Here is a 15,783-nt window from a genome sequence, read left to right on the forward strand (position 1 = left end):
TAATGACAGTGCTTTAGTGTAGACAAGCCTTTATTAACTTTTTTTAATGACAGTTCTTGAACCATCAAAGGCATTTTTCGTAAAGGTTATATTTTCAACATCACCGAATATCTATAAGCGATCTTATAGCGAAGGTATAAAGGTGGCTTTTAAATAACAGCGAGCATTAAGGGTTGAAAAAAGTAGCAATGTCATCATTTTGAAATTGATTCGGGGCAGATTTTTTGTTATTCAAGTAGGTACCTATGTGTATCGGAATTTATAGGATTTGAAAAGACATCACACCTTTAAAAATACCGGTTTAACGAATTTCAGTTAGTTTATTTTTTAAGAATAGATTCGAAATTTGAATATAACCTACGTAAACATAAATTATTTAAATATTATAGATATGTTTAAATACATTTTTATATTCAATTTAATACATTTTGTTTAATTTCATATCGTATATTAATTGTCTATAAAAATCTACCTATTAGATATTAGGTAGATACCTAACGGTTGACTTTTATTTTGATTGTAATTTGTTTTTTTAAACATAAAGTTATTAAAATAATTGTTAGTTTATCATAAGTAAATTAAATAGTAGTTACCCAAGTAACAAAGACTTGATTAAAAAATAATAATAAAAACACTCTTAAGAAAATTAGGTAGATAGTAAAAATTCCCGAATCGATTTTGTTGTAGTTTCACCAAAAGTAACCCTGTCTGAACCTCAATAAAGGACATAGGCATTTTATACCTAATACTTAAGATCTAAGCTACGACAGCACGCCCTTGCCCCCCCCCCCTCCCACACACACCCGGCCACATCCGCGGGCGAAAAGTAGTATTTATGAATAGGTATTTTTGTTGTAGGTGTAGTAGTATTAGCCACACTGCCCTTCTTGAGGAAAAGGGTTTCGACCACCTTGCTCACACACACGTGTCATATTTGCATCCGACCCATGCAGACTTCAAATAAACGAATAGTTACCTACCTACATTAAAATGCAGAAACTGGCATAACTTGTCTGAAAATACCTTTATTATTAAAATCACATACACAATAATGTCGTGTGTATGTCGGTGTTCCACAAGGCGTCAAACAAAAGGGCTCATCATGAAGAATGATTGGACAAAAATTTTTTCAACGATGACACCACAGAACGCGGTCACATCACTGTGGACATGGTACCATTGTCGCTTCGCAATTATAACAGTAATGACGTTGATTAGTGCGGCTAAAGGACTACAGCACAGCTTAAGAACATGTTTAGAGATGCCATCGAAGTTAAATAGCTAGATTGTATTTTTGTGCCTAGAAATTGGTAATGAGTCATAATTAATGATCAGTTATTTAAATATACTTAAGTACACATATATTTAATTATCTTACAAATATATTAATTTTAAAAAAAGCTTGACAAGTGTTCGTTATTTTCGGATTTAAATATATGTATTTAACAATGAAGAGTTACAAATTACTAGAAATGTTTGCGAATAAGTTTAAATATTTCACGAATTCTAAAAATGTTAAAATAATGTTTAGCTTATGTAATTGTTATTAAAAAAAATATAAACTGTAGGTTTACCTACTGCTGTGTTCCTGTTTACAAGATGAGTGAGCCATTCAAATTAACATGAAACATGATGGTACAAAGAACACCACATCTGAGAATATAGTTTGCAGACTACCTATACTTGGTGGTAGGGCATTGTGCAAGCCCGTCTTGGTGGGTACCACCCACTCATCAGATATTCTACCGCCAAATAATAGTACTCTGTATTATTGTGTTCCGGTTAGAAGGGTGAGTGTGCCAGTGTAACTACAGGCACACGGGACATAACATCTTAGTTCCCAAGGTTGGTGGCGCATAGGTAATATTTTTTACAGTGCCTTTGTCTATGGGCGGTGGTGACCACGTGCCACCAGGTGGCCCATATGCACGTACACCAACCACTGCCATAAAAAAAAAAACAAAAAAAAAACTATAATTGGTGTAGGTATGTATACATGTGGGGGTACATGTCAGTCACCTCCTCGTGATGTACCCTGGGCAATGGGGCTGGCTTGAGCTTGCTCGTCGGCCACGGCTAAGACTGGCTGGAGGGATGCCGCGGGGCTGATCCTGGTACGTCCCTGATCGGTGTCAGGGCGGACCATGTGAGTGGCCTCGTTGGCTAGGAGGGAGTAGTCACTACTCGAGCCTCCCAGGTGTTTTACACCGGCGGTCAGCAGCGGAGACTACCATCTTATCCGCCGCTGGGCGTCACCACTCGGCTCATTACATAATATGCTTATATCGAACTCGAAAATATGAGACCATTTTCTTCTATGCGCTCCAACATTTTACTCAATAAACATTTTTTTTAATATATTCATACCTATGTAGTATAGGTACGTAAGTTATTATCAATGACATATGTATACACAAAACATGAATTCTAAGCCATATTAAGTAAACATTAAAAAGTCAAATTAGTAACAAAAAGAAAAAACTATTAAAAAATCGCAACACCTGTCAGAAGGACCTTTTAAAACACAAAGGCACCGACGCCCACATAAAGCTTAATCGATTAAGTATATCGATGTAACATGAATCGATTATCCGATTTCTCGTCTGTGTCACCCATAACTAATCGACTATCGAACAATGGTATTTCTTCATCAACGACAAAAACGCAAATGTGCCGAGGCAAAATATGAGATTATAGATTACCGGCTATTCATAATCTCGTATACAGGTTGTTGAAATTTACATTATTTAGAATTTATTTATTCATTATCAATTTTTTTGTTTTAAAGTATGTTTGTTATTTTATACATAAATAAAGGTCAAAATTAAAAACATACCTACCAAAGATAATAATAAATAATTACTATGTTTATAAATTTAACAAAAGTATAAAAGTAGATAAATATCAAGAAAACATTAATGTAGTTTATATTCTGTTTAGTTTTTGGTAGGTAATATTGTTTGTTGGTAATGTGTTTCCAAATTAAAGTACCTAATTAAACATAACATTATGTTTGTTAGTCTATTTAGTTGTAGGCTAGATTCCAAAGAACCTATAGTCGGTCTAATCCAAAGAGGAGTGAAGCAAAATATATAACTAACATTGAAATAAATGATATTGATCGAGATCTAGAAAAAACAATATAAGTAGTGAATTGGAACAGAGTTGTATTATATCTAAGAATATATTAATTAAGAACTTTTGTTCGTAGTGCATGGTATATCAGAGCTACTTACAAAGATCACGTTAATGCTACCCGATGTACCTACATAATAAATATAAAGTTCAGATATTTTAATGTCTCTTTTAAAATTTTCAATGAATATGTTTGTTACAGATCATCTTACGTTCAGCAGTGAAGTGAAATATTGTGAAGAGTCTTGAAATTTAATAGCGGGATATTAGTATTACCTATAAAAAGCGATCAAACCATTAAACGAAAAATTAAAAAGATATTTAACACCAATTTATTTTTATATACAAAAATAATTCCTGGCTATATTCTCTATTTTTGTAACACGCTGTAAACAGAGCGCGTCCGAGCCAGCGGGCGAGGGCGTTAAGAGCGGCTCGCCAGCGGGGCGCGGGCGCCGGCGCAACCTTTGTGTTTTCTCCTTCTTCTTTCTCTTTCCCTCATCTCTCCTTTCACTCCCTCGATGCCTCTAGGTGACGGATTGTGAGTGTGGTGTGTGATTAAGAGTATGATTTATTTTTTATATTTATATAACATACTTACGAGTACATATAGTTTCCAATCACAACTATGTTCGTCTATGTAGATTGGATGCCATTTTAATAAGTTAATTCGAAATTCGAAATATTTGGATACGAAATTCTGAGCTTATACTTATTTTTTAAGAATAATTTGTATTGTAAGATGTACCTAGGTAAATTAGGTACCTAGGTGTACCTAGTTTACTTAATTACTACCTATATCCATAGCAAAGCAAAGCAGTATTTGTTTTGATGATACTATGTTTATGTTAAGTGGCAGCCGGGTAATGTCTCACTGTGCCAACGCAGATTAGTGGATCATTCGTAATCACATGCTATATACTATACAAAGCAATACAATGCACATGCTATACAATACATAAGAACTTCATGATGTTTTCCTTCGCCGTCGAGCTTGAGCTGAATTATACACAGAAAATGAGATGACGTGAAAAGTCAATGGTATTCGTATTTACTTGAGTTACAACGCACAATCGTCGGTTAAGATTAACGTATTCTAGCCTAGTTTAGCCATTTATAACTAGCACAATAAAATCTACATTTTTATTTAATACTAGTTATGCTCGCGACTTTGTGCGCGTTTGAATTTAACAAAAAAGTTATTGTTGTAGCCTAAGTTACTCCTTATTACATCAGCTGTCTGCCAGTAAAAGTCCAGTCAAAATCGGTTCAGCCGTTCCAGAGATTAGCCGTAACAAACAGACAGACAGACATTGTAAAAAAATGTTTTTTTTTTGGTATATGTACCATGTATACATACCTACATATGCATTTAGTAAAAAGCGGTTATTTTAATATTACAAACAGACACTCCAATTTTATTATATGTAACTATTGATTCACAAACGTTTTATTGCATGCTGATATACCTGTATATCTTTGTATGAAAAAACTATATGATTAATAGGAACTTTTTTATTTTAAACGTACCTAATTGCAACCGAAGTGTGTTTTTTATATATAATCTGTGACACAAATATAACTAAATTGAATAAAAAACAAAATTAAGGCCCGGTCATCCAACACCGGTGAAAGTCGAGCTTTTAACGTGACGTCTTGTCGTGACAGCGTGACAAGTTGACACGGACGTCCGTCTGAAACGGTTAATTTAAACGGCAGTTAATGTATGTACGTTTTCTTTGTTTAGATTTGCATGTTCGTAAACTTTCTATTGAAATTATTGTTATTATGTTATGACTGTTTGATTATAAGTTTTATTTTTAAGTAGTTCTTATGAACTTCCATTTTACTTTCACGATAATTGAAGCTGGGCAAAGGGACATTCAATTCCATATTTATATTAGAAACTAGGTGTCCCTCGCGACTTGGCTCGCTTTTTAGAAGTTGATGGTTAGGTTTAAAAAGTAGCCTTTGTCCTCCCTTGGGGTTCAAGCTGGTTTCATTCAAAGTTTAATCAAATTCGATGCTGTGGTTTGGCCTTGAATTTATAATATTAGAATACTATGAGATAAGCTGTTCCTGTGACAACATCAGCGTCTAAGGGTAAGTATATTAAGTAACTTATTTAGATATTTTTCCTGTAAATCTCGTACCATGGAAATGGCCTCCATTTTCCAGGCTACGACTAATTATGAAACAAATAAAGATCTTGATTCAATGGCTTAGTTTTACTGGGGTAACAAGTAGGTAGATAGAGGTACACTTACAATATGGATATAAGTTTCGATGGCACACTCAGCTAAAAACAGCAATTCATTCTATGTTGTTAGTAATATAGCTGACACAGCGGTATTCTGTCAAGCTAGATATACAGAAAACCGTTCTGATGATTTGCGTCACTATTGTTTGACTTTTGTGTCACTTTAACTAAAAGCAGGGCGCAAAATTTACTAACAAATTTCAATTTATCGCTATCGAAACGAAACCGTTGCCGTTCAGAAGTTCATATTTTACTAACACAACAATCCAGTTGCGGTTCGGTCGTTGGATCGTAATATGATGGGAATCGTATCGTAACCGATATGAATAACTAAAAAAAGTTTACAGTTACGATTAAGCTGGGGTGTATTTTTGTGAGGAATTGTCGAAGTTGGATCGCTATAGAATCGGGAATTTAGAATTGGCCCCTTAGTTATAAGGTTTTATTGTATGTATATATTTTTTTATTATTTAATTTACAACATCCACGGGCTCACAGTTGCCCGTGCCTTTTCTTACATTTTATTTTTATAAATTGTGGCGTTATTTTATATTTTTACTGAACATCAGCAGATCTTCGCTGGACTTCGAGCTTGTCGTCTTCTTGGAAGACGTGGCCCACACTGACATATATTTTTTTTCAATTTAAAATAATATATAAATAATCCATAATAAATAATATATGATAATATATAAAAATACTGTATATAGTAGTTTTTTTTTTAATCCTAATTACTGCAATCCAACGGGCCCTGCTCCGTGCTCGATCAGAGAGAGTACAGCTTCGGGGACTCTGATGTCGCGTTTATGTATAGATGTCTTAAGGCTGTCCTCTAGGATGGTCTTTTCTGAAACACCCGCCGCTCGGCCGATGAATCTGCCGATAGCGTCGCTGCCATCGTCTGTGTAATAGACACAGGTCTTAATGTGTCTAATGATTGCCACCACTGCGTGAGGAACACTTTCATGTATACGGAGCCTCACATTCTTCGACTGGACTATGATAACGTCGCCGTAGGTCTGTCCCTGTGATTCGTGGATTTGTCATGACTCTTGACCCTTCACCTTTTCCGTATCCCTGGTTCATCAGGAGTATCTTTTCCTCCTGCGTATGGGCCAGACATAGGGTTTTGATTTGGTCGGATGGTATGTTGGCGTCAGTGAATCTCTCCATTTTGAGGGAGTGGACGATGGGGCTTGCAGAGTAGATGTTACGGTAGACCTCGCTAATGGCGTATGTGACGTCCAGGGGGCTTCGGTGCGTACAGGATAACTCACGGGTGATATTTGTTGTCAGGCTTGGTCAGCAGTACCTCATTTCGAACAGATTTTCTCTGTCGATATAAGGCAACTGGTTGATATATCCGATGAGGACCACCTCGCTAGCTCCGGACAACTGTGCCGCCATTACTATGGCTCCGAAGTGGTTCATAAGGGCTTCGTCGACCGTAAGACGGTTACATTTTATGCTCTCGTTGAACCCTTTCACTAGCACGGATGCCATAGTTCGTACCCTTGATTTAGCTTTTTCGCCAAATCAGTGTGTAAGTTGTTCTTTTAGGTCTTTGGTGGTTTCGATTGTGGAGGTGACTACCACTTCTTTGTCCTCATCGAAATTCCTGACAATGTGAGTCGTCTTTCCGCATCCTGGTACCCCGTTTATCCACGATATCTGTGGCAGTTCCCAACCCACGAGAGGTGCGTCGACCCCCGAACCTTCTGAGATGGACTTTGCCATCGCGAGTATTCTGTCGTCTAGCATTACTCTCGTGCATCTGGCCGTTACTCCCACTGGGTCTCCTGTTGGTGTGAAGAACCTAGGGAATGCGTCTTTTCGCCCCTCATCTTCAACCAGGCCCTCGAATCCTTCTGCAGCGCTGTAAGCAGCCATGTACCGCCCCGACATTTTCCCTTTGATAACTTGGGATGTGTCGTTGTTGTATATGGCCGCCTCGGCTTCTTTAAGCTCCACCTCCAGCAGCTTTTCGTTACCGCATCGGTAGGTCTGCATGATCTTTTTGCAAATGGCTGAGTGGACCTCACGAGTGGCCGTCACAATAGCCCGGAACTCTAGGAAAGCATTCACTGCATGGTCTCGAGGCTTTGACGCTGGTCTCAGCTTTGGTGGTATTACTTGACCCTTATCGGCCCTTGTTAGATGGGCGCGTGTTGTTTTGGGCTTTCCCGGGTCGTTGACCATCAGGAATTCCCTCATTGACTGCGCCTGTCGGTTCGATGAACCGACGGGCCGGGGTCTGATTGGGGTGAGTGCGACGTATTGTTCTTCGGAGATACCAGACTGCGGATTAAACACGTCACCGCCATCACTGCAGGTCCAGGGCTCGACCGTCTGTCTCGACGGCACTTCGAGGCTTGGGCCGTTCTCTACGCCGCTATTTTTAACTGCAATCGCTCATCTCCGCTTAGTTGGGACTCGATGGTGGCCGACTTTGCAGTGGGGAATGTTGTTGGGACCTCGGGTTTCAGGAAACCTAGGTTTTCCCCCCTGTCCTAATATGCGATACCCTCATGTTTTTTCGAGGCTAACAGGCAGCCAAAGCGGACAGCAATGTCACCTGTTTCAAAGCCGACTCTCATGGCGTCCACGCTTATCGTACTTGGGTTCCCTCCGTGGTCCTCTTCGCCCATTTTCGAGAGCATTGTGCACACCATTGCAAAGGGGGCTTCCTCTTCCCGTCCTAAGAGTGCGACCACTTTGTTTCGTAGTCGCATCAGTCGACAGGTCAAAGCACCCGGCATTTGCGTTGTTAGCGCGTCGATGGTGGTCCGCTTGATGCTAACTTTGGAATTGCTCCCTTTAATGAGTAAGGCTATTCCAGGTGATATAGCCAAGCGATTTGAGCCCTCCGGGCAACAGAATCCAATGCCCACCCTCTTAGTATCTCAACTCAAAAAGAGAGCTACACCTTTGATTTTGATGCCCTGTGTACCAAGTTCACCCACGTTTTGCAACAGCTCCGTGAACGCGGTGTATTGCGTGGGCTAGTTCGACGTGATGGGCTGATCTCTCTTTACGAGCAATCCCCGTAGAATATGTGGGAGAGCCTGTAGTTTTTGCCTAAGGGTGTTACCGGTGGCCCGGGTCTGGCTTTGCTGGGAAATCGACATCGGGTTTGTATTTTGAGTTTTGTGTTGTGTGCTCTGAAGTGTGGTCTGTGCTGTTGAGGGTATTGTGTTTTGAATTTGTTGTTGTGGGAAGGTTAAAGATGGTGCAGCGGACGAATTATTTCTTTTTGCAGCTACTTTAGCGGCTTTTCTGGCGAATGCGAGGAACGGTGTTCTTGTATCCTCCTTCTCCATGATGGTTTGGAGAGAAGACTGGTCCAGTCTGGTTTGAATCTGGCTTTCCAGTTCCTGTCTTCCTAAGCCGAATCTTGGGCATTCTAGGATTATGTGGAGGATTGTTTCCTCGCATTCGGGGTCACAGACGCTAGAAGGGCTATCTTTGATTTTAAATCGGTGGTGGTACGCCGCGAACCCCCCATGGCCGGTCAGAATTTGAGTGTCGGTTGGTGTTAGTACCGATGTTCTTACCAATTTTTTAGCCTTCTTTATGTCTGGTAAGAATAATTTAGTGACTGACCCGGTATGTGAGGAGTGGTAGCGTAACTACCACCTTTTGACAGTTTCCTCTCGTATCTGCCTCCTGACATACGATGTTGGGACTTTATCGTAGTCAGGAGCCATCTTTTTTGTAAGAGCTGCCAACGAATGGCTAGCTCGTCCGCTCTCACATTGCCCGGCGTTCCTACGTGGGATCGTAACCAGAAAAACCGCACAGTTCTTCCCTCCTCTTGGATTTCTCGTATGCACTCCTTCATCTCAAGGGCCAAAGGATGAGTTACTAATGGACACCTTAGTAGGTCAAGCGATCTTGAGTCGCTCAAGATGTTAGTAGAGCGTTGCTTCGATTTCTTGACCATTTTGATTGCTCTGAAGAGTGCATACATTTCCGATTGGAAGACTGTGTTGTGCGGTTCCAGACGGAACGTGGAGTATCTGGATTTTCTTCCTTGATCCCACCATGTTAGGGCAGCACCGACTTTCCCTTCTATCTTGCTGCCGTCGGTGAATATAAGGGGGCCGACTATATGGTGTTCTTCAACGGTTTGTGAATCCAGGCTCTCTGGGCGCACATACTCAGTTGTTTCGAGTAACGATGGATGGGGGTTTTGCAAAGGACCTACCCTACGCTCGAGTTCACGTCCAGGTGGTAGAACATACACGCTGTACCCTTTTTTTATCTTGAATAGGGTGGCAGTCTCTCGGACGCGGAGGTCTAGGGGGAGTAGTCCTGCTAGGGCTAGTGCCGATGTGAGAGATACTGTTCTGTACGCCTTGCAAACCTTTAGGGCGAAGCCTCTTTGCAGCGAGTTTAACTTATTCCTTAGCGTCAACTTCTCTGGTGTGGCAGACCATACGCTAACCGCGTACAGGACGATAGGCTCTATAACCGCCTCGTAGACGATTCTGACTATTTCTCTATGGAGACCTCATGTCACCTTTGCTGCACATGCTAGTTGTTTGTAAATTTCTGCCGCTTTTTTACAGGTAGCGGCCACATGTGCGTTAAAGGTGAGTTTGGAGTCTATTATGGTCGGTATGGTAGGTTTTATTGTATCGTGAATTGTACTAGAAATCACTTAAGTCACTATTTAAGTGTTACAGTAGGTATATATAGAGATTACATTGATAATAAATAGTAACACAATTCTTCTAAACTAGCATAAATGTTATTGAAACCTAACAGATTTAATTTATATAATCGATTTCGACTATTTCTTAAATATAAACAAACAATGGTTTTTGTTACAGAAATAAATAGTAATCATGATTCGTTTATGAACGTATGAAAATCTCAAGTTTTGGAAGGGGCCCGGAAATTATTAGAAAAACAAAGCGACGCTGGCCCCGCCCGCTGGAGTTTGTCTGCTCGTACGCATACAGTTCCCACGTTTAAGTATGGTGGCCACACGTTTCGAAATAAAAAAGGACAATTAAACTAATTCATGTTATATTTATAGTAAGTTGCCCGTCGTTTCACCCGCATGTAAGGGTGGTCGTAGGTTTTTAGTATACGAAAAATATATAATAAACTTTATAGGTAGCCTATGTCCTTGCTTATGGTTTAAGGTTCAACCAAATTCAAATTCGGTTCAATAGTATAGCCATAAAAGTCTAAAAGACCGAGTTACTTTCGTATTTATAATATTAGTAGATAGGTATAGATATACTAGATAGGGTAAAAAATTTAGTACCTTTTCTCCTCGGTTTGCCAGCCGCAACCTTTTTTTGGAGCTATTGACAAGCCTTAGGGAGATAAAACCGAGAGAGGTCTAATATGTAGATAATATTAGAAAATAGTAATGGAATTTATTCAATCGAAGTCGTTCAAAAACCTCCTAACTCCTTGAACAACGTTTATGCATTATAAAACAAATTTCGTAGACGATAGAACGAATGTTTGTGTTAATTAATTATCCAGACATATTCCTATAATAAAACTAAATCCTGGTCACATTAGCAAGGAGCTGGTGTAAGTCGATGGGCGTCACTGAGGCTCCGCCGTCGAGCATTGAGTCTTGCTTATTATAATTTAATGGTTGACGCTAGAACTGTCCGATGTTACCGTAATAATGAGACAAACTAATGACTTAACGTGTAAACGTACCAGCGGGTGTGGTCACTTTAATTATTTACGAAAACTGATTACTTTTTAATTTTTATAAAGAAAAAAGACATCTATTTCACAAACAGTTACAATTTAATGATCTCATGGAACAAATTACCAATGCAATTACTTTTCATTATATTTAATTGTATGTGGTATAGGTACCTATATATATATATATATAATGGGAGATAGAGTATAAGAGAAGAGTTGAGTATTCAATTAGATTGTAGTTGCACATTTAATTTAATCATGTTAATTGAACTGCTTGTAAAAATTCAATTAAATTTCTTTATGAGATAAAGAAAGTTTAATTTGACCATAGAATACAAATACAGCCAAGATAAAACATAGCCTAAGTCACTGTTAAGCTATCTACTCGTCCCGACTTTACGAGGGTAAAATAAGGGTCTCTATATACAATTTTTGATTGAACTTTTCGTTTATTCCGACTAGGAAGGTTAAAATTATCGGGTTTTATATTACAATATTTATGTATCATACACATGAACTTTCCTCTTGCTTATTGATGTAAATCACAATAAAATCCGTTGCGTAGTTAAAATCTATGTGTACAGACAACGGGAAGCGACTTTTTTTTATATAGTGTAGAGAAGACATAACTGCTAAACACTCTCATATTAAAGAACTGTATCGCAAACTATTTTTAAAGTTCATTTTTTTTTGTCTACTAGTCTATAGCCTCTACATTAAAAAACAAATTAAGCCTTGTCGTGCATACTTATCGAATAGAAAGGACCCGACATGATTTAATCGAAATTATTCGAATATAATTAGTAATCGATTCATCGTCAGTGGAAGCCGGAAAACCGTCAGCTTAATCATAACTATCTCGTCCAATGTATTAAAAATGTATATTTTTAAATATGGAACACTTACCGGCGGACGTAAAACATCGATGCCTCTAATACATCGTTATCAAGTGCCGCTATATTGGGACGACTTGTCGTGCGGTACGGTTTTTTATATAAATATACTGGAAGAGAATAAAATATTTAATTATTTAAAAATAATTTTGTGTAAATACAATTGATTAATATAAAGTATGTAAAATTATTAAATTAAATGTGGTTTTTTTTTTTATATAATATTCGTACGTATACGGTATTCGTACTTAGTAATGTAATTATACGGTTGAAGTAAAATTAAGTAATACGTATATATATAGACATTATATATTTTACGTTCATAAGACTGACGCTCTCTTTGTGTACCTATATATAGAAATATCACGTGCCGTCTGTTCTGAGTGCGAGTGGCTATTTTTGTAATTATGTTTGTATAAAAGCTGCATCTAATTAACTAAGTACGTGTGGTACTTGACGCTTTTATGTGAGTGTTTGCGTGAGTGGATATTAATTTACTCTAAATCCACGATCAATATTATCTTCACTAATCTGTCTGTTGTATTAATTGTATTTCAGTTCCGTTATTCGCGTTCCCTAAAATAATTTTATTTTTTAATAAATGTATCAATATCAATAAAAAATACAATTTAACACTACATGAAACGATAAGTGCAATAAATTGTTTCACTCAAACGTTGCAAACAAATTCAACTTTGAAATTATAGTCATCACTTCCAAAGGATTTATAACTATTGTCCGCCGCGCACTAAGTACCTACGAACGTAAATAATACCAGTCTCATCCAGCGACGTTAAGTCAATGTATTGAGCAGTGCGGCCGCGGGCATATTTATTTATTTTTACCGAAATAGACCGAACGGTCGTCGAGTGCGTTCGATTTTATAGAATGCCTGAGCAATTTCACTGGAATCCAAAGCGTGTTTTATGTCTTAATGTAGTCGAAACGGTTACTCGATGTAGGTACGGGAATTACTCGGGATTCTGTTGGAAAAACACATGTTTTATAATCGTTAAGAGGGTTAGGGATTAGGGACAATGAAAGTGAATAATGTGACGTAATTATTATTTCTGCTTAGATCTGGATTTAACCGGTTAATATTTATTTTTACACATGACGTATCATTCCGTACATACACATAATCTTAAAAGTCACCTTAAAATACTGAACTATAAGTAATTTTTTTATAAAAATCATTCTGCAATAACTACCTAAATAAAAAACAAATATTCATAAAACATACTCCAATGAGAATTATTTGATTCTAGCAGATCTATATTAAGAATAAAATATGAAAACATATTAAATATTTGTAGACCACCTCAAGGGGATATGTATTCTAAAGTATAAATAAATAAGTATTTTATATTAGGTATATATAATCGCACGTCATACTAATTATTTTCTGATAAAAAATCAATCATTCGCTGACATATTTCCAATTTCCTTTCACTAGACTCGTGAAAGTTATTTGGGCGTAATGTTTAATTTTATATTGACATTTTAATTGCAATACAGATAAGAAAAAGTGTTTTCGTTAACATTATTAAACAAAAAAAATAAAAAAAATAATGTAAAAAAGTTCTTGGTTTACACGCACGAATTATTAAAAGATTAATAATGTATCATCACAATCCACCCCGAGTACAATTTATTAATAAAGAAAATTATATAATTTCCCACAGCTGGACTAAGGCGCCTGCTCCCTTCGAGGAGAAGGTGTAAAGCATATTACACCACGATGCTCCAATGCTGGTTGATGGATGCATATGTTGCAGAATTTCGTTGAAATTAGACACATGGTTTCCTCACGACTTTAACCTTCTCTGCCGAGCACGAGATGAATAAACACAAATCAAGCACATCAAAAATCAGTGGAGCTTGTCTGGGTTTGAAAACGAAATCATCGGTTAAGATGCACGCGTTTAACCACTGGGCCATCTCGGCTCGCTATAGCAATCAGGAATAATATAGCTATCTACCACTGTTTTTTTTTTAGATCTTAATCATTAGTTCCCGAGAAAATAACCAAACACACAAACAAACATTACATACAAACAAACAATTTTTACTTCTTTCTAATATCAGTTTACATTTATCATCATGAAACTTGTTAAAATACGAAGTGACTAATGGAATTTTGGCCAACTCAGCCAAACTCAACATCTAGCCAACTGCGTAGTACAACTGATAAACACGGGTGTAATATCTACCCCATCACACTTATAGTACGTCGGGTGGGGTATCTGATTCCACTAGAAAAATGTCAGGCGCTGGAGTAATAGAGTTACGTGCATTTAACAGTTTAAAACAAGACGGTTGTCGTGGGAAACCCGTTCGAAACGATGCTTCGCTATATGACAGACACAATAAAATAAATTAAAAACGTTGGAGAATAATTCAATGACAAGAAATAAAAATTGTTATTAAATATACCGTGTAATAGAAAGAGACAGAACGAAAGAGAAAGAGAGCGAATTTGACGCTTATTCCTTACACAACGATTTCTGTCTGTTCTCTCTTCTGTAAGCCAGATAAAATAACTAAAAAACATTGTGTTTTACTATATTTGAGCTCGGGATTAAGCCATAACGTAACATAAACAACCTGTAAATTCTATCTCGGCTTTTTTTAAGCCATGTACGTCCCTAATACCTATATATACCTAAAGCTCATCGCTTGTCCTGTTCAAGCGAAGAATAACAAGGTATATTCCCTCTAAAACTATGAATATGTAAATTATTTTCATCTAAAGTATACCATAAGTACGTATAAGCAAACCAACATTATAAATAAGGTTGTCTCTTTCACACACATGATAAGGAATTAAGCAAAAGCGGGATAGAACATTAGTGTCACGCTATTCCACAAATATATAAATCTTAATAGTGTATAGGTAGGATTTTATGATGAAATAGGTCGCCTCAGCTTCCGCGCTAAATAAAGCCACCTAAAAGCCCGCCTCGATAGATTTACGACTATTTAATTCGAGTAGATATATAGCCCATAGAGAGGTTTATGGTTTCGCCTTTAAGATTTCAGCTGAGCGTCCTGTAGTCCGATCTGTGTTTATGTATGTTTATATATCTGAGCTGTATGCGTTGAGGTGCGTGGAGATGGATTAAGAAAATCTAAATTTTAGATTTAACGTCTCGTATCAATGTCCTTAATAATGTTTTATGTAGCTCTAAATTTAATTTCACAATTTTGTTGTTGACGTTTATTTTGGCGGTAACTACAGGCATAAGGGACATAAAATCTTCTTTGCCAACGTTGGTGGAGCATTGGCGATATTTGGAAAGATTAATAAAAATTTCTCACAGAGTCAATGTCTGTTGGCACTATCAGGTGGCCCCTTTGCATGTCCTAAACTATAATAAAAATACAAAGCGTAATTATGCTAATCAACGATATAACAATTTTTAACATAAGGTCAGAAATTGTCAAATATTTTTACTATTTCTTGAAAGTGTGGTAATCTGAAAGTTTAACAATGAAGATAAAATATATAAATATTACATAATATTAAACATAATAAAAAATTGCATAGTGATATATAATTTCATGTTAAGTTAAAAATATATACCTATATTTACAGGGCTTCTATGTAAGAACTCACTTCGTACCTCAATCCTGAAATGTTAAAAAACGGACCAAGTCCATATCACACTTCCCAACCGTGTTGTGCGTGAATTGCGAGTTTGTTGGTATAGAATATTTAGATCTGTTTATTACAGTGAATATAACAATTCTTAAACAATAGATATATAGTCATAATAGCAGCAAATTTGCAGTTAAAGATCAACCTGT

Source organism: Vanessa tameamea, chromosome 14 (genome assembly GCF_037043105.1).
Source record: "Vanessa tameamea isolate UH-Manoa-2023 chromosome 14, ilVanTame1 primary haplotype, whole genome shotgun sequence".
In the NCBI taxonomy this organism is placed as follows: Eukaryota; Metazoa; Arthropoda; class Insecta; order Lepidoptera; family Nymphalidae; genus Vanessa; species Vanessa tameamea.